Below are 21,107 nucleotides of genomic sequence, written 5' to 3' on the forward strand. Positions count from 1 at the left end.
TATCAGTAACATATCCAAGTACAATTGTAAATTCTTTTTATAAGACCCATTGCTCCCACTACTATTGAAACTGTCTGGGTATCCTTCTTCCACATTGCCCTTGTTTCTGCCTGCAAATCCTGGTATTTTATAACTTTGTGTCTCTCTGTACATAAGACACGGTAGTCACTGGGTGTAGCAATTTCAATGATCAATGCTACTTTTTTCCTTCTTTTCATGGACTACTATATCTGGTTTTCTCACATCTATATTTTGAATTGTTGATAATAGGTGATTCCATGTGATATAAAGTTTATCATTTTCTATACTGCTTTGTGGCTCATGTTTCCAGTGTTTTTCAGCTACTTCAATTTTATAATATTTGCACAATCGCCAGTGCAATAGTCTTACAATATTATTGTACCTTTCATTATACAGTCCTTCTGCCACTAGTATATCACAACCAGCAACAATTTATTTTTATTTATTTTAGTTTACATTTGTTGACCGGGCTAGTCCAGCTGGATATATGTCCATTTTCAGTGGAGGCCCGGGGAGAAAAGCTCCAACGTAATTTACAAATAATTCACAGTAACAGTCAATACAAGGTAAAAATTATTAATACATTGAGACAGAACATAAAAATACTTGCAGAGAGGCATAGTCAAAGCAGGAAATTATTTAAACAGAGTTTAATAGACATTTGCTATACAGATTCTAAAATAAAAGTATATACTATGGAAAAAGGAGAAAAAGAAAGTAATAATACATTTTTTTTTTTTTTTTACATATGTCTATAGTATGTTATGTGAGGAGGAATTTAGGAGGGAAGGAAAAAGAAAGGTTAATCTGGGTTGTTACAGGAACAAAGCCAGTGCTTATTAAGATGTGTTTTCAGCTGTTTTTTAAAGAGTGGTAGACTAGACAAAGATGAGATATCAGATAATAGTTTGTTCCACATTTTTCCAACAGAGTTAGAAAAAAGGCTGTCACCTGCAGAGTTATTGGGTATGGTAATATTAACCAGTAGTTTGTTTGAAGAGCGCAGCTGTTTCAAGTTATTATAAGGTGTAATGAGGTTAGAGAGAATTGGTGTTTTGGAAGGCTGATAAAGAATTTTGTGAGCAGTTAAGAGCTGTTGATAAGTCAGCCTGTTAGGAAGTTCAAGCCAGCCTAGTTGTTTTAGGTTATGACAGTGATGGGTTCTGAAGAGGGATCCTGTGGCAAATCGAGCAATATTATGGTAGGATGTGGCAAGTTTCTTGAGGTTATATTTAGAGAGGTTGGTATAAATAGTGGAAGCATATAGAAGGGTAGAGATAAAGTGAGAACTAGCTAAGGTGGTCCGAGCTTTAGGAGTAAGGAATGGTTTGATTCTATAAAGGGAACCAATCTTTTTGTTTATTACTTTTATTGTGTTGTTTATATGAGAATCAAAATTGAGATTGTTGTCAATAGTTATTCCTAGTAGTTTTGTAGTAGCATCAGGAGAAATCAGAGTATTATCAGAGGAAGTAATAGAGAAGTTAAGAGAGCTTGATTTGTGTGTGGGTGAGAACAATAGCAACTTTGTTTTCTTGGGGTTTAGGAGAAGGCAACGGTCAGAGAACCAGTGTTCAACAGTGGAAAAAGCGTTTTGGGTAAGTGACAGGAGTTCAGTCTGAGAGGAAGCAGTGCAGATTATAGTGGAATCGTCTGCATATTGTATGCAAGTAGTGTTTGGGATAGCTGACTGGAGGTCATTAATAAATATAGAAAATAGGAGTGGGCCAAGTATAGACCCTTGAGGTACTCCTAAAGAGATAGGAAGGAGAGTAGATAGTGAGTTTTTCCAAAGTACTGCCTGCTGACGGTTTTCTAGGTAAGATGTAAACCAGGTTAAGGAAGAAGGATGAATTGAGAGAGATTTTAGTATATGCAGAAAGAGTTTGTGATTAACCATGTTGAAAGCTTTTGAAAGATCTATGAAGATGGAAGATGATAGATTAGTGTTGTTACGGTTATGGTTGATAGTGTTAGTAAAGGAGAGTAATGCAGTAGTGGTACTGTGAGAAGGTCTAAATCCATGTTGACTGTTAGCAAGTAGGTTGTTATGGAGAAGGTGGTTAAGGAGTTGTTTATGGATGCACTTTTCCATGATTTTGGCTATAGGTGATAGCAATGCTATGGGACGAAGATGTGTGACTGTCTCCAATTTTGTTTTACAAAACCTACATTGTTTCTACTATATGTTAAATGGACTTTGTGAACCAATGTGTTCTTTGGCCGCCAATATTAACCTTTCATCTTTTGGTTTAAATTCACCTCTCCTTAACTATTTCTGTGTTTGATCCTGATCAACATTAGTTTGTTCTATACTAGCAACAATATTTATAAATTTTCCACATTTCTTGCCTTCTCATCTGATCCCTAACCTTATATTCTTTCTTCTGTTTTTTAGGCACATTCAGTTGCTGCCTGATTATTTATCTACTTCTGGTTTGGTTTCCATTCCCGGTTGACACCAATATGCTTCTGCTAAACTAAGCAGGGAAGTAATCTCATATTTATTCTCTTCATGTTTCAAAATTTTCATTAAGTTTGGGTCTTGTGAGGTCAGCAGATATATATGCAGTGCTACAATTGGAGATCAAAGGGGATCCAGTATCTGTCTGCCTGGGACGACACGGTCGACAAGCCACGATGCCTCACCAGAGATGGCTTGCACCTGTCACCACTGGGATTCAGGATACTGGCCAAGGCTCTTGCCACCCCCATAGTGCCTTTTTTAGGCAAGGCTCAAAAGACAAACCCACCACCGTAATAAGTTCTAGTGACAAAAAACTGAGGGTAATGCTGCTCAACGCCAGGAGTTTAAACCTCAAAATGCACTCCCTCGAGGCTCTTTTCAAAATGGAGAACATCGATATTTGTGCAATGACTGAGACCTGGTTCAAGGCTCAAGAGAACACCCCAGTGATTCCAGGCTACAACTCATACCATACATTTTGGCCACAAAACCTGGACCGAAACACTAAGGGAGGTGGCGTGTCCATATTCATCAAGGATAACCATACCTCCAGGCTAGTTGCAAAGTACGATGCCTCAGAGATCATCCAAGTGCAACTGAAAATGGGCAAAACTGCAATCCAGAGTGTAGCTTGCTAGAGACCACCTTCCCTAACCCAAGACCCCCACTCCTTGTTCCTCGAGGTACTGGAAAACATGAGAGTCCAACCAAACACCCTAATACTGGGTGACTTCAATTACCCAGACATCAACTGGGAAAACTACTCAAGCAGAAATACCTTTGCCCAATGCTTCCTGGAATATATTAACTCAAATGCCCAGGACCAGCTTATCAACACCCCTACAAGGAGCAACAATATACTGAACCTGGTCATCACCAACATGGGGGACAAGTGCTCCATACCTGAAGTAAATTCCTCATTGGTTAGATCAGACCATAAACTCATCACCCTCAATATCCACATACCACCCCACCAAGGAAACCACAGTGAAAAACTTCTCCAAAGCAAACTTTATGCTACTTAAGACAGAGGTGACAAACTTTGTTACTCCCATGCAGAATGACAACTTGGTTGAATCTGCTGTAGCCTACACAGAAGCACTCTACAATCACTTGCATGAGTGCATGGACCATGCTATCCCGAACAAAACCAAGACCCATTCCTCCAAAAAAAGGAAACCAGTCTGGTGGACCCTGGCCATAAACAAGCTCTATAATAGAAGGAAGAAATTATTACAAAAAAAGAGTAAAAACCCAGGAAGGGAAGAACTCCCTGACCAACCTCAGCAAAAAGCTAAGATCCCTTATTAAATCCTCAAAGGCGAGCTTTGAAAGAAAAATCGCAACGGACACCAAGGACAACCACAAAGCATTTTTAGCTATGTCAAGAACCTGAATGGCAACTCTCAGATCTGCTCTGAGCTACAACATAATGGTTCAGAATTCACAGAACCAACTGATATCGCCAATATACTGGCAAATAGGTTCAGTGCAAACTTTACTCCTCCCTTACCCCCTACAGGGCCCATATCTATACCAGAAGATTGCACTGCCTCCATAATCTCAGGCACCCAGGTGAGAACAGCACTTTCTAAAGCAAAAAACACAGCATCCATGGGACCAGACAGCATCCCAGGCTGCATGTTACATGAACTCCAAAACAAACTAATCCCTCATCTAAGTGCCATGTTTAACCACAGCCTAGCCTCAGGCTATGTGCCCACAGAGTAATGGACATCCCGCTTTACAAGGAAGGAGCCACCATCAACCCCAGGAACTATCGCCCCATCAGCCTGATGAGCCTCGTCTGCAAAGCCATGGAGTGCATCATCATAAACTCATAAACAACAACATTGGGAACCTACAGAGCCTGGACCCTACTCAGTTTGGTTTCATAAAGGGCAGGTCATGTCTTCTAAACCTGGGTGACTTCTTCGAGACAGTCACCAAAGCAATTGATCAGGGGAAAGGTGGTCCACATGGCATACCTTGATCTTGCAAAAGCATTTGATACCATTCCCCACTCAGGAATTATAGATAAACTCACTAACCTAAATATAAACCCCTACATTACAAGATGGGTTGCAAACTGGCTCATGGACAGAACCCATACAGTGAAAATAGGAAACACTAGGTCCGACTCCAAACCGGTGACAAGTGGAGTACCCCAGGGCTCAGTCTTGGGACCTCTTCTGTTCAGTATTTACTTCTCCAAGGTACAAGCAAACACAGGGGAACTATGGCTAACAAAGTTCATAGACGACTGCAAACTGGGTGCCATAATCGAGACTCCTACTGACGTAGATATCCTTCAAAAGGGTCTCACTGAAACAGATACCTGGTGCCAAAATCATGGCCTCAGGCTAAATGTCAAAAAGTACATTGTCATCCCCTTCAGGAAAAAACAAGTACCTATGAATTACCATATAGGTGGCAGCTCACTTAACACAGAGAGTGTGATAACAGACCTAGGGACTGAGGTAGACAGTAACCTCTCCTTCAGCAACCACATCGCTAAGGTGGTTATAAAATCCTTCTACATGGCCCACCTTATCACAAAGGGGTTTGCATCTAGAAAAAAGGAAGTTATTGCCCCCCTCTACTCATCACTCATTAGACCTATTATTGTGTACAATGCCCCATTTGGGATGTATCTTACTGGACACCTGCAACAACTGGAGAGGCCTCAAAAATACCTCACCAAGAGGTTAACGGGCCTAAAACAGATGCCCTATGCCACCAAACTAAAAAAACTTCAGCTGTACTCTGTTGCATACCGGCTACTCAGAGGTGATCTCTGCCTGACATACAAGGCTATGTCAAACCCCAAATTGCTGGAAATGCTCCTCCTAAGGAAAACCCAATCTACCCGAGCTACACACTCTAGGGACCTTAACCTGACCTCTACAATAAACAGGACTTGTTGGAGGGACAGATTTGTGTCCCAGAGACTCCTCTTGCTCTGGAATAAGGTCCCCATATATGTGAGGCAGAGCTCCTCATTAGCACTCTTCAAGAAGAATCTTGATGAGTGGATGGGGAACAGGAAATTCACCCCGGGAATCACTTCTGTGGCCCTGCTCAACAAAGGCGCAGGTAAATAAATCACATGGGAGGCACAAGCCGAAACATTTTGGCTAGGCTTAATTATGTCCTAGGGCCAATAGCCTAGTACCTACCTATGAACTTATGAACCTACACATGTAATCAGTTTCAAGAAGGCCAGTACCTCCTTCAGAATGGGGAATATATAGTCTTGGTATACAGTGATTTTTATAAATCAATTTGTAAGCATGAAGCATTCTTTTTGTTTTCCTGTCCAATTGACCCAACACCTTTTAGGGCCAGTCAGTCACACCAAAACTGTAAATTAGGACAGGAAGAACACATTAAAATATTCCTTACTAAGTTTTATTTGCATTTGTTTATGTTTTATTGTTGATCCTTCATCAATTCCCAAATATTTATACACTCTGTCTTGCTCATGTTCTTTTGTATCACATTCCTACCCCAGGCTGATGTTTTCTTGGTGCTACAGCTTTCCTGCTTTAAAGGTTGCTTTTGCATATTTATCAAGACCAAATGACATTCTTATATCATCTGAAAACATTTTGACCACTTATAGTTGTGCTTTCAGTTCTTCATCTGATTAGCTATAGAGTTTCAAATCATCACAAAAGAAGATGAGAAGTCTTCATACTTTATTGTTTTCTGGGAGCGAAATTGTAGCCATGATCTAATCTGTTAAGTAGACAGCTTAAAGGGTTAAGGACAAGACAAATGAGCAGTGGTGACAGAGTCACCCTGGACTATTCCTCTTTGAATTTTTATCCCTGGAATAATAATGTCCTTTATCATGGCTTAACTGCAAAATGGTTTGCTACTGTTTCATTGTCGCTGTAATGTAATTGATCTGCTTAGGGAGTATCTTATACATTTTAAGCACTCTTTTATCCATGAATGTGGGATACTGTCAAATGCTTTTTTGTAGTTTATGCATGCCATACTTAGATTCTTATGCTTTTAACAGTTCTCCATTATGACTTTATTTAACAACAAATGATTCTTTGCTCTATATGACTTTCTTTTGTTAACCTTTTGTTCTAATGCCATGATTGACTTTTCTTCTAAATGACTATAAACTCTGTTGGTATCAATTCCAGTGTATGATTTATACTTCATCGTAAGGCAAGTTATTGGTCTAATTCTTTTACGATAGCTTACAGGTTCACTCTTAAGAAGTAGTATAGTTTTCCTGTTGTTAGCCAGGATGGTGAATGTTCAGGGAACGCATATAAATAGTTCTTACTCATGGCTAAATCTTCATGTAAAGATGTTAGTACTTTTAACCAGAAGTTAGGTACTGCATCTGGGCCTGAGGTTTTCCAGTTAGGAGCTTTCCTTAACATTGTTTCACTTTCTTTGGCTGTTACTTCATCCCATTTCATATTCTGTCCATTTGAACTTCTTATTCTTTCTTTTATTTCTTCTGTCCATTCAACATCTTTGTTAAGTCCCATAGGATCGTCATAGATATTTCTCCAAAATGTATCTATTTCTTCTTTTTGTGATGGTGTTTCAATTCCTTTTGCCTTGTTTCACAATTCTCTATAAAACTTATTTGGGTCATTAATAAATTGCTTATTTTGTAATTTTCCTTTATATTTATCTGCATATCTTCTAAGTTTTTCTGTCTGCACTGATATTTTTAGTTTATTATTTGCGATAGTGAACGACTAATCTTGATCTGTTCTGATACTGTGCATTGCTTTTATTATGTCTATCATTCTCAGTATTTTTATCTGTTCCCTCTTCTATACTATTCTAACAGTAACACTTCGTGTCTTAATTTCTTTATAGTTTTCTCTATTCGATACTTCCATGATGACATCTGATTTCTTTCCTTCCTCTCCCTTACTGCCCTGTGTTTTTGTGGCAAAACTTTATCTGTTATTCATTTTGCTGTACAATATTATATCTTATTTACTTTTGTTATATTGCATGAATCTCTATGAACAGTCCTAACTATTGTGTTCATTTGTTTTATCAAACTTCTAATTTTTTTGGGTTTTATTGACTTTCTGTAGTGTATTTCTTACATTGATCTTAATATGTCTGTCCATCTCTATTAAATCAAGCAACTCTTCTCATAGATTATTTTCTTCTGAACTGAGGGCACATTCTTTGTTATCTATTTCCTGCGAGCATTCTACAGAAAGTTCCAGAGCAACTTGCTGTGCCACATTCTCTTTAGTTTCATCCTGTGTCATTTGTTGCTCTTTCATATGTGAACTTACTGGCCTAGCACTCCACAAATTGCACCTTATCAGATCTCTCTTTCCCATGCCCATCTTTCTTTTTTATACCTTTCAAAAAGCTCTAGATTTTGTTCTTACTATGTTTGCACTTCCTTACATTTAACTAATGGTTATTACTAATCAAAAAAGTTTATGCTTACCATGTGCAGGTGGTATGTGATAATGCTAATGTCCCTGGAGAAAGGGGAAGGCAGTGGAAAGAAGGCTAATAAGCATCACAATGCAAGCGACACAAGGACAAGAGAATAATGCTCTGCCTATCTAACCCTTAAGAAATAACTCGGAATCAAGCAGACTGACAACCCCCCCAAACACAATCTCTGTTAGACTGAGTCTTTCCTAAGCCACATGTCTCAATGTCTCCAGATATATCAGAAGTATACAAGTATTAACATATAATGATGTCTAGGATGGCATTAAGTGCCTTGTATATAACATACCTGAAAGTTGTTCTTGGGACATGCTTGGTCTGTTGTCCACATCAGCACCAACATCAAGGACACTGTGTGAACCCTATGCTGAGCTGTCAGGATCTGTCAGTAGACAGGAACTTCTCAGTTTCAGTGAGTGGTAGTCCAGTAACAGGAGCATCCCCCATAGCCATCTGTTCTCCTCCTACCACTGCTGCCCTTCTGTGGACTGCTTTAATCACATCAATGGCATAGTGATGCACCTAATTATAATTTCTGGTATGACTGCACACTCCATTTATGTCAGTGACTGTCTGCTGTCATATGATTTTTTTCTGGCAGACATATCCCCTCTGCCTCTGTCAAGCAGGAAGGATCCATGGTGGCATATGACTTCAAAGATGACCTCATTCTCTGCATCACTGAAAGGTGGGTTGTGTAGAACAGATGGTCTGGGTTCCATAATCCTTGACTTGAAACAGTAAAAAAAGACAAAATGCATTTGTAACACATAGAGAAATCATTCTCTTCAAATAAAACCTGTGCACCCATCCTCAGTGCAAAACAATTGAACACACAATGCTCATTTCAGACTACGCACAAGCTAAGGGAGTCCCCCACCAAAAAATTGCAATGCATTAGCATTGCATCCATTCTGTTAATATTTCTGTAATGAGGACAGCAGTTCTGCAGCTGACTACTGGATTGCGGTATTATCGATAAAAAGGCAAAAATTCAAAGTAGATATGCCAATACAATTCCTTTTGTCTCACCACTGTTGTGGAGGTCTTCATGGGACATCTGAGAAGCCTAACAGCTTTGTTAGCTACACATTCACAACTCCTTGAAGCCAATAATAAACATAATACACTTGTCTGCAGTAAGTGGTGTAATTCCAAGAGCACATGGTGACACAATACTGTGATGTAACTATTCCACTCATTAACAAACTTTGAAAGCACAAGAACTGACATATATTCAGTAGACTAGCAGTAAATGAAAAAAATACATATAGATAAAAAACAGTTCTATACCATATTGCAATGCATTCCAAATATGAAAAAGTAATCAGTTTATGAAGAGGACAAACATACCCTAAGAAATAATTCAGCAATTTATAGAACAATCTCCTCTAAGTAACTAGCAGTAATGGTCTCACTGTATCAAATCAGTCTCCTCTCCTTCTACTTCCATAGCTACACCATTACCTTTAGATAATGTAGATTCAGCCCTTTGAGCACCGTGAAAATGCAAATGAGATGTTTACTCATTAGCATACCTGAATACCGATATTATTATGCTGATAATAAGCATAATACACTTGTCTGCAGTAAATGGTGTAATTCCAAGAGGAAATGGTGACACAATATTATGATGTAACCGCGCCATTCTTTAGCAAACTTTAAAAGCACAGCAAGAACTGACATAATATGCAGTAGACTAGCAGTAAATGAAAAAATGTATATAGATACAAAACATTTCTATTGCATATTGCAATACATTCCAAATATGAAAATGTAATCAGTTTATGAAGAGGACAAACATACCCTAAGAAATAATGCAGCAATTTATAGAACAAACTCCTCTAAGTAACTAGCAGTAATGGTCTCTCTCTATCAAATCAATCTCTCCTCCTTCTACTTCCATAGCTACACCATTATCTTTAGATAATGTAGATTCAGCCCTCTGAGCATTGTAAAGATGCAAATGAGATATTTACTCATTAGCATTCCTGAATACCAAAAATCTCAGTTGGTGTAGGGGAGGTAAACATCATGTAAGTAGCTACATGATTGCATGCACACACCCTAGGACTGAATGGAGAAGCAATGACAATTGTTAGCTGATAATTGCTTACAGGTGTTAATGATTGCTCTGACTATAGCAACAAGCAATGCTGAAAAGACTCTTGTCTCTGAAGTGTGTTTATCATGCACAGTAGACTTAAGAAAAAAATGAAAGCATCATGAGAGCTATGAGAACAACCTTAACAACACTGATATTCTTTTAATAATAGCACCCTCTCCATCCTCTGCTTAAAAAGTATTCTGCAATGCTAATCGGCTGTATTATATATTAAAACAAAGATGCAAATAAAGGTCCATGGCATTGCATCTCTGTTAGTTAAGCTGAGAGAAGGGGAAGATGCTCAGAAAATAAAGAGAAGAAATAGCTGGCAGTGTTGGCAACCTTGCATTAATATGGTGTGGGCTGTTAGCCTAATTTGTTGTCAATATCACATTTATCTAGATATGTTTAAACAAAGGAAACAGGAACATTTCTGATCTTTTTTTCTGGTAGACCTGTAAGTTGATGAAGTTCTAAGTCAGATCTATATGGCATTTACATTTTCTGATTATTACTCTTAGAATGTGTTGGTGGCAAAGATGGATAAGAAACACAAGTGTGTGTTGTTGTTACACTGATTTAAGTGTTATCCAGATAATGTGTTGTTTGAGAGAGTTAATGCATATTTCCTGAGCATATCATCAGGTTGTAACACACACAGAGTAAAGAAACCTCACAATCCTGCATTGTCAGTATTATTCCATGATATTTGCTATTGACATTTTTTCTTTTATTTGATTCATCATTTGTGCACATATTGGTAAAGCACACTTTGGACTGGCAGCGTTTCATGGCAGTGAACAACAGTCTACTGCCCGAGGTTCAAACTGAGAGATGTACTTGTCTTGCCATCAGTAGTGCATTTTACAGTGGCACAGGTACACTTTGCTACAGCACTCTGAACAGCAGTAAGAGAAGAAATTCTACATCTTCCCTAATCATTACTATAGCATATAGTGGAAATGCAATGAGTTTAAAGAAACAGGACAGTTAATGCAGGTTTCTGAATCCATTTTGCAGATTTGTTATTTTTAAATGGATATACAAAAACTATAGAAGAATAATATGTTGTACATGAAATGCACATGCTAAAGTATAACACAAAATGATTAATATGAGTACTGTGGACAGATGTGTATACACTCTCACACTTATACCTTATCACAGTATGAAGTACTTCTTCATGGCATACTTTGTGTCCTGATAATTGTACATAGCCTGCCAGACATGACCTGCTGTCATTGTTGGTATGTCCCCTTTCTGAGCCATTGACACCACATGACATGCTGATGATGTACAGGCCACATACTGCTTGTAATGTCTGCAGCAGATGTGAAAATGCTGCATGTGTTTTTTAAACTGTTAATAAATAGAAATACAAGCCATGTTTGTCCTTGTATTTTGTGTTGTGGAATATAAATTGTCATATTTTTTAATTTCTTTTCTCTTTGCTATTTGCATGTTGCTTGGCAGAGTGCAAATAAGTATTGCAGGTGAAGGAAAAAGGGAAACATTAAATTCTCAAAGTATTCATCAGCACAAACACCCCTTGCACTCCTGTGAGGTATTTGTAATGAGTGAGTGATGTGCAGCTGATATGTACTGCTATCTGTGAAACAAGCTGTTAATGCAATGACTTTGGACTCATAACACAGTTGCTCTGGGGTTGAAATCCATACTGTGTGAAGGGAATACAGAAATTATTGCTCAAGATTTATGACTTACTTTCATCCCAAATTCATAGTATGTTGTCTTTTTCTGTTTCTTCCTTCTGCATTTGCTCGTTGTTGAGCAGCATGATATCAAGCTTACCTGTTTAAAGAGAAAAGTGAACAATTTTGTTTGGGCAGCCTTCTGTAGAGCAAACAGGCTTAGAGGTGATTATGTGGACATCAGCACTGTGGAGCTGACTGGAGAACATTTGCCTGCTGTGTAATAGTTTCTATGGCACAAGGTGTAAGTGCAGTAACTTTAGAGGCAGAACATAGGTGATTTGGGATTCAAATCCAGATAACACTTATCCTTACAAAGGGTATCAAAGTGCAATTTCTAACAACACTTTGATTAGGAAGGTAACACTAGATACAAATGGCTATCATAAGTAGGTTGACTGCAAGAAATACCTCAGTAATGCTTTGATAACTACATTTTTCTAGGTAGCATATCTCATTAATGACTTAATTATGAAACCCATTTGATTCTGTGTGTAATTGTTTAAGAATGACAATTATAATAATTACTTAAAAATTCACTTACATATCTCTGATGAGCAAAATATTTTAGTTAAAATCATATTGACTCCTCACATAGCCCAACTATGTGTTTAGGACAGTATGTGTTGTGAAGCATGTATGTATCATACCCAGACCTGTATTACTCAACTCACAAAAATCTATCCATTTGAAATTTATTTACAAAGAGTAATACTGCCTCTTACATAGGAATGCATTCCCCAGGACTTCTTAAAGTCACACACATATACAGGCCCATCTGAAGTATATTGACATTCATACTAAATGCATTATATCTGTAATGAGCAGGGTTGAAAGGGAGTTCTCCTCTGCCACTGAAAAATAATAACTTCACTTGAAATGTATTCATTATTTATTCCACTAGTTTGATTCATACCTTGTAAAACTAACTTTTTACAGTGTGCAACTACCAAAAATTATTAACTAAATCATCCTATTTAACCTTCCAAACACCAGGTTTACAATACGAGGCATTTAGCATGTCAGTGTTGACCATTGGAAAAAGTGTGAATAGGCACAATTCTCACTGCCATGCATCACACCTTCATTGCTGTTTGTTAAAATCCCTGCCTCATTGTCTGGCAAGGGATTTCTCTACTTTCCATCTGGCAAATGCAGTTGGCATGGTTCTGCATCTTTGTGCACTGTCTGTTAAAGGTGAGATTGTAATTTGGCACCAATTTAGACATAGAGTTGTTGCTTGACTTCTGCAAACATGGTTGGTGTGGGAGATGATGGTGCTAAATTTAGAGCACAAAGGTGGGGGTTAGTCAAGAATTTTTCTGGCACTCCTCATGATGTGCTACAGATGAAGGTTGCTGTATGAGGACTATACTGGATGTTAATATAAGACTGAGGCATGGAACAGCTTAGCCAAGGCTGTCTCCATGCAACTGGCTTTCCTTGCACTGCAGAGAATTGTTGTTACCATTAGAGTGACCTGAAACGGTGCAAGAAGGACCTCCTTATCCAATGCAAGATGAGTTTAGAATTGCTAACACCCCTCAATTGTGTGAGTATACTGACCCATCAGCATTCAATTATCTAGAATGCAGTAAACATCCAAGACTGATATTCATTATGCTTTCATGTCTCTTCTTCATTTCTCTGTTGTACAGCTGTTAAATACATTGCAGTGAACAGGGAGGAGCACCAAGAGAAGTTAAATCAGCTCAGAGAGACATGGATTATGTATGCATCAGGTCTTACAGTAAGCCTAATAATGTATGTAGTGAAAAGTATACAGTCAAGTGACATGCCATTGTTCTAATTCTCTATTTTTTTTGTCTCACTCCACCCTTTTTTCTTATTTTTTAACATTTTATATAGCTTAAAAGTGTTCTTTTGTCATACATTTCAGCTTACAAAAAATGACGTTTAGAACAGAGAGGTCAACTGACTACTGCAGATCAGCCCACCATCCCTCCACAGGTTGCAGCACTGGCACCCAGCACTTCAGGGTTCCAATCTGTCAGCACTGCCTCCATGACTCCTGCCCTACATGTTCCATCTGAGTCAGGTAGCTCTGCCCTTGGTGTTGAGGTATTGGTACTCTCCAGGAGTAGTAGTAATGGTGATTTTGTCACATAGGAAGAGCTGACAGGGCTGGTGGAGAGTATCATGGAAAGGGACCTTGGTGCCAGAATCAGCCATATAGAAAAGATGCTTCGTCATACTGACAAGATAATGATGCCACATCAGGCATTGACACAGGAAACTGAGACAGGAGACAGTGCTGACAGTTTTGAGAGCGAGGACTAGATTTTTACTATTTTCAGGCTTGATGTGGGTGCACTTCCAATGTCCCATATATATCCCCAATCATAGTGTCCTCCAACCTTTTGTGTCCATCACTATCCCTGTCTGTCTTGTAGGTCATGTATGTCTGCACCTAATTCCTCACCTACCCTACCTACCTGACCCTCACATTGCCAAACCCTTTCCCCAACATTCCTCTGCCTTTGAAAATTAAAACAAAAATGGGCACCTGCCCCACCAAAAAAAAAAAAAAATTGACCCATACATAGCACTCCAATTCACCTATGTGTCTTCTTGACACATTTGATTTGATACAATTGTCTGTACAGCATTATTCTGTTGTTGCCACGTACCCTTGGTGTGGTGACAGTCCAAATTCGAAAATTTTGTCTACACTTCTACATTTATGTTATGACGAAAGGGATAGCTATGGTTCTGTCCTACTACCTTCCTGCAGTTCTTCTACTCTTTCCCCTGTGTCCTCCCTTCTGCATGCCCTGCCCCCCCCCATTTCACCAGTTTCCCATTATCCCCTTTTTCACAAGTTTAATCTGGTCAAAAAATAGAATCACATACAATAGACATGGCCAGAAATGGCCTATAATAAAGCCTTCACTTTTTTTGTCCTCAGCATTTGCATGAACTTTGGCATCTCATTCCAATGCTGAGTGACGTTGAATGGGTTCATATCGTATAGCAAAGCCTGGTCAGTTGTTGCCATCACCTGCAGTAGTCCAATCATCCTTGTGGAAAGGTATTTAAACATGCTGCATTATCAGAATACAGAGTAAAAGCAGAATAAATGCAATACTTGGCAACAGTTACTCTAACAGTTCTTTGACTACTCGATGTAACAAAGTACAACTTACATGGTGGAGTGTTGACATAAATAACTTGTCTGAAATTTGATTTTTTTGGCGATAGCATCAGGCATTCACTTCCAGATGTATGTCACATTATTTCTTACTGTGATGTTATACTTCTATAATATGTTTCATGACATACATCTTATTTTTTATCCAGTTACGACCTGTAATGATCAGATTTTGAATACTATTGCAAAAAAGCATTTGCAAACACATCCATAACTATAAGGAAGACTTAGTAAACCAGCCTTATTCTACTCAGATCTTAATCCTGTTTTCCCTCTCCTACAGCTTCTTGATCCCCAGAAGCATCAGTTAATGATACAGAGCATGACAGATGAACAATGAGGACACATTATAAAGATGTACATTAATGACCCATAACACCAGCCTTTGGTATGTGTCTGTATATATCTTTCTCTCTCTATCTTCATTCCTTTCTCTCTGTCTCACCCCTTTGTCCCATTGGCTATTCATTAGGTAACGGATGTACATGTCATCCTATGGCATTTTCATACTGTCATTACGTTGCTGAAGGCTAATACTGACATCTTCTATTGGCTGAGTAGGTTATCACTGTCCATCCAATGGTGTGATTTTGAGAAGGGTGAAGTAGGGTTTCTTTTGTGGTATGTTGACATAAGGATCAAGTCTATAAACTTAATTTTGTATCTTGACAATAGTTCGAATTCAGCATTAGGTGAAACTCTTAGTGCTTGTTTTTTAAGTCCCCTTCATGTGTATGTGTTGCCTATGCATCTATATACCCCCTTTCTGTTTTAACAGATATAGTTCTCAGCATACAGTTACTCTTCCATATGTATGAGGCTGCTGGATATCACATAAAGTGTAAGGGAGGTTACAACTGATACAGGTGCAATGAATACCGCTGCCTACCTAATGCCTTTATTGACCATGTTGTGACTGTCTCTTACAATCTGTGATTGAAAGTTAATACAGTATGAGCTCTTCTGTGGTGAGCTAAAATAATCAACCTGTCTGTAAAATTTTATTTTTACTGCCAGTTTCAAATTCTTACATATGTTAGACAGTAATGTAATTTTTCTCCATATTAATATTACTTATGTAAGTGGGTTCTTAATCTGTTACAACAAAACACCATCCTCATGTCAACATCATGCTTCCAATTTATTGCACCTTCTTCAACCAGATGTATGTTTATGTATTGTTTATTGCCACTCCTACACCTACTCTGTCCCTATATCAATCACTTAATTGTACAGAGCAGGACACATTATGAATGAGGAAACATGTAATACAAACATATCACACAGGTGTTCTTACATGTGCCATAAAACAAACTGTTATGTGTCTCTCCATCTCTGTGCCTCTCATCACCTCTTCTGCTTCATCACTTTGTAACAGAACATATTTAGTAGGCTGGTGTATGAAATGATCATTTTATATCATTTGGCTACTGCCCTTACTGTGAGGAAGCATAAAGGCCACACTTCACAAGACATTTTGTCCTACACACATTGTTGTGATATGTGCTGAGTCATAATAATTATTTCAAAATACATACCATCCTTGTCATGTTTAACAAATTGTACACCAAATTAACTTGTGATTTCTTGTGAAACATGGCTGATATATAGTATGCATAAAAGATTATTTCATTACCCATTACTAACACAATTTGGGCAATCAACATATTTAGGATAGTCATTTACATGTAGTCTTACAGTCACTGTCAAAATTACTTATGATAATAACATTCTGACAATCTGTGTAAAATATTCTGCATAAAGGACTGCTTCAACTCTGTTTTGACATTGAGCTCAGTAAGCTTGGGCTAGAGAGAAGGTTAGGTGACGTGGATTTTCTCCACTCAGCACTGTCCAGAGTGCTGATGGCCTTACATTGTTGCTAAGCCTGTTTGCACTACAGAAGGCTAATCAAAGTTTTCACTTTTTTCCTTCAGCAGTTTGCTTGCTGCCTAATGTTACACAAATGGAGAAGGCAAGCACAATTCATTTTTGAACTAAACTTTGGTCCTAACATGTCAAAAGTGGGTTCCCTTCAGAATGTCAAATGTCCGAAATGTCGAATTTCATATAGTCAAGACCATATGATCAAAGTTTCGGAATCTTTACATTCTGAATCGAGATCTGCATACAGCACGGAATGGGAAACTTCCCTTTTCCTCACTGTTGTGCAATCTCGGAGTTGGTATATTTAAGTAGCAGGGGTGTGGTGGGTGCAGGGGGGCTTGCCCCCTGCATAAACGTTGAGAAAGTTTTTTTTAATTTTTTTAATTTTAGGATTTATTTTACAATGTCGAGATTCTGAAACTTTGATCATATGGTCTCGACCATATGAAAATCGATGCTTCAGAAATTCGACATTGTAAAGTGAATCCTTAAAGGTAGACTCCAACTTGCAAAGTGCATATCTGCAACATGTTAACATAAAACAGATCTGCTCTATATTTAAACAAAATCAAAACATTTTCCCTCTCCTCCTTATTTGTGCAAAGATTGGAATGGTGCACTACTGAACATGACTGAACACTGCTACTTCACATTCCAAGTTCAACACCTCAGAGCAAAATCACCTATTTGCTAATACTTTACTAACATCCGGGCAAATAAGTTTCTCAGCACTGTGCTTTAGGAAGAGATTTTGAACACAGGTAAGTATTGTTCCTGCATGTTATTACTTTATTACATGGAAATGGCTTACTGTAGACAAGTGAACTGCAGTGAACTGTGTGGTTGAGTGACCACTGCATTCTGGGCAGTTATGTCTGCACTGCAGCATTTATACTTATAAATGATATACAACCACATAGAGCCTTGGTAAACATACTTCACCATTACTTAGCCCTAATGATGTAAAATCACATAGCGCCTGGGCACACATACTTCATCATTACTTAGCCCTAATGATATACAACCACATTGAGCCTTCACACATGTACCTCATCATTACATAGCCCTAATGATATACAACCACATAGAGGCTTGGCACACATGCTTCATCATTACTTAGCACTAATGATATACAACCACATAGAGTCTTGGCACACATGCTTCATCATTAGTTAGCACTAATGATATACAACCACATAGAACCTTGGCACATATACTTCTTGATTACTTATCCCTAATGATATACAACCACATAGAGCCTTGGTACACATACTTTATCATTACATAGCCCTAATGATATACAACCACATAGAGGCTTGGCACACATGCTTCATCATTACTTAGCACTAATGATATACAGCCACATAGAGCCTTGGCACACATACTTCATCATTACTTAGTGCTAATGATATACAACCACATAGAACCTTGGTACATATACTTCATGATTACTTATCCCTAATGATATACAACCACATAGAGCCTTGGCACATATACTTCATGATTACTTATCCCTAATGATATACAACCACATAGAGCCTTGGTACACACACTTCATCATTACTTAGTCCAAATGATATACAATCACATAGAGCCTTGGCACAGATACTTCATCATTACTTAACCCTAATGATATACATCCATTTAGCGCCTGGGTACACACACTTCATCATTACCTAGCCATAATGATATACAACTACATGGAGCCTTGGCACACATACTTCATCATTACTTAGCCCTAATGATATACAATCACAAAGCGCCTGGATACACATACTTCATCATTACTTAGCCCTACTGCATTGGAACATTAAGTATTGTTTGGTATTGACAGTGGCCACTGCCCATGCATGAGTACATGCCATAGCTAATATCAGTACCTTTCATTAAGGTTTGCATAGGTAGGGACTTCAAATACAGAAGTGAGAAACTTATGACTGTGTATGTGTGAATGTAAGTTTCTAGCAGGCATATCTTGCATCTCTTAGTATTGACAACATTTAGAATCCCACATGGCTGTAAAAGTCATTTTTGCGCACTCATCTCCTTTGCATACCACAGCTGATATAATCCCCTCAAAGATGCAATGTGGCTCACATGCAGTCAGACTTCTTCTGTGGTATGTGCCTGTAAATACACTTGCATGTAGACTATGTCAGTCAATAAGCAGGGAGTTCAAATACAGGACTGAATGTCTTCTGTGAGTGTGTATTTCTTCCTGTAACTGTGCAGAACAGGCTGCAAATGCATATATGATGTATATCGATACAGTGTTCTTGCACTGTGGAACCACTTTTACTGGAAACATCAAAGTAATATACAATGGTGATGTCAACCATTGAAATGTGTAGTGTTAAAAATTGTAAAATAAAGCTTGAGGGGTGCTTCTGTTTCAACAAGCCTTCATTAGCATGTGATGCTATGTATATAGTTCAAATCCCGGTGTCACTGCCTACAGTCAGTGTACATGTTGTTAACAGTGTTGTCACCCACATGTGTTATGTTCATTTGTAGATGTTTCCTCTTACAAGACTTTATTCTACATTTCCTTTTGAAAGGCTATATTGAAGACTGATTATGTCATTTGAATAGATTGTCCTTCCATACCAGTTGTAGTGAGATGCCTCCCCAGGACTGAGGACATGAGATGATGTAATGTATGTTGTTGCCTAAGTAATGCATGTGTCCCAATACGGGATTATATCCACACTGTACAGAATTGTTTTTCTACCATCAGAGTGACAACAGCAGGGGGCCACAGGAGTATTTGGGTATACCTAGCATCAGGCAATATTGTCTGACATACAGCAAGATTATTTATAAGTAATCAGAGGGACACATATTCCTTGATTCATACACATAATGTAATGCATTCACATAACCACACTTATGACAATTGGTGATGCATTTATACCATGGCACATTCACTGATTTCACTAAGGTGTTGATTTTCTGAAGTGTCCCAAACCAGCTTCGTGATTGTAGACATTTGTGTCCACTCATTACAGCCGAGTACGCCTCTGGGTGTTTCTGCAGTTACCTCCTACTGCACCTCTAGGCGTCAAATATTGCTTGTTCATATTTGCATTAATAATTTCAAAGCCATGCAACATACAAAGTATCAGAATATTTTATCCTGAAGCATACAAGATAGCAAATACAAATGATTTGATGTCTGACTGCTGTCAAAGCGTACTTGTTAGAACTATAAGGTAATAACTTCATTTTTTAAAGGCTCAAGTCACACCCACTGGGAGTTAAAGGGACATACCCAAAAGAGCTGTACTGGAGGGAATGAGTTAAACAGTTAAGCTGTTCAGCAGAAATGACATCCCCCAATTCTACTGTTTACCTATAGCATGGCAGATGCCTCCCCCATCCATTTTATCATGTAAATATTATAGGCAAATAAAGTATAGCTGATTTAATTACTTCACATAGGTGGAGTTCAACAGCTGTGATAACAGTTCTACTGTGTTGCATGTGATTAAAAGTCATATTGTTAGTTGGAGGAGTTGTACAGATTGATGTTCAGATCTAGCACAGGGAATCATTTTTTTTGAACATGCTGACATCACACAACAACCATTACATCACATCAGTATTATCCCTTGATATTTTCCACAAACAGATGTGAATGTAGCTTTTGATTTCATGGCACTAGAGATTTGTTCTACCAATGTCATGGTGAGAGTGCTTCTGTGGCACAGGCATTGAGTACTGCGGTTTACATGAGTGAGCTCCATTTCTCGGGTGATATGTGCACAAAAAATACAGAGCAACATTCCTTGACCAAGGACAATTGATACAAAACTGATTGCAACGGAGTACACATGAGCACACTTAATTAATTGCCATCAGGCTGGCATGCTGATATGATATTCATTATCAGGGATCCTTTCTTAACTGTGACAATATCCACTGCTACCTCCTTTGGCGGATGCTGACAGTACAGAGCCATGTGGAATATTTTGCATCATAGTGTGGTGTTTGTCTCTCTTCTTATCTGTCTGCACAAAAACTGTTTCTCAGCACTGTGCTTTTGGAAGAGATTTTGAACACAGGTAAGTATTATTCCTGCATGTTATTACTTTATTACATGGAAATGGCTTACTGCAGACAAGTGACCTGCAGTGAACTATGTGGTTGAGTGACCACTGCATTCTAGGCAGTTATGTCTGCACTGCAGCATTTATACTTATAAATGATATACAACCACATAGAGCCTTGGTAAACATACTTCACCATTACTTAGCCCTAATGATGTAAAAT

This window comes from Protopterus annectens, chromosome 3.part0 (genome assembly GCF_019279795.1).
Source record: "Protopterus annectens isolate FY-2018-M chromosome 3.part0, PAN1.0, whole genome shotgun sequence".
Taxonomy (NCBI): domain Eukaryota; kingdom Metazoa; phylum Chordata; order Ceratodontiformes; family Protopteridae; genus Protopterus; species Protopterus annectens.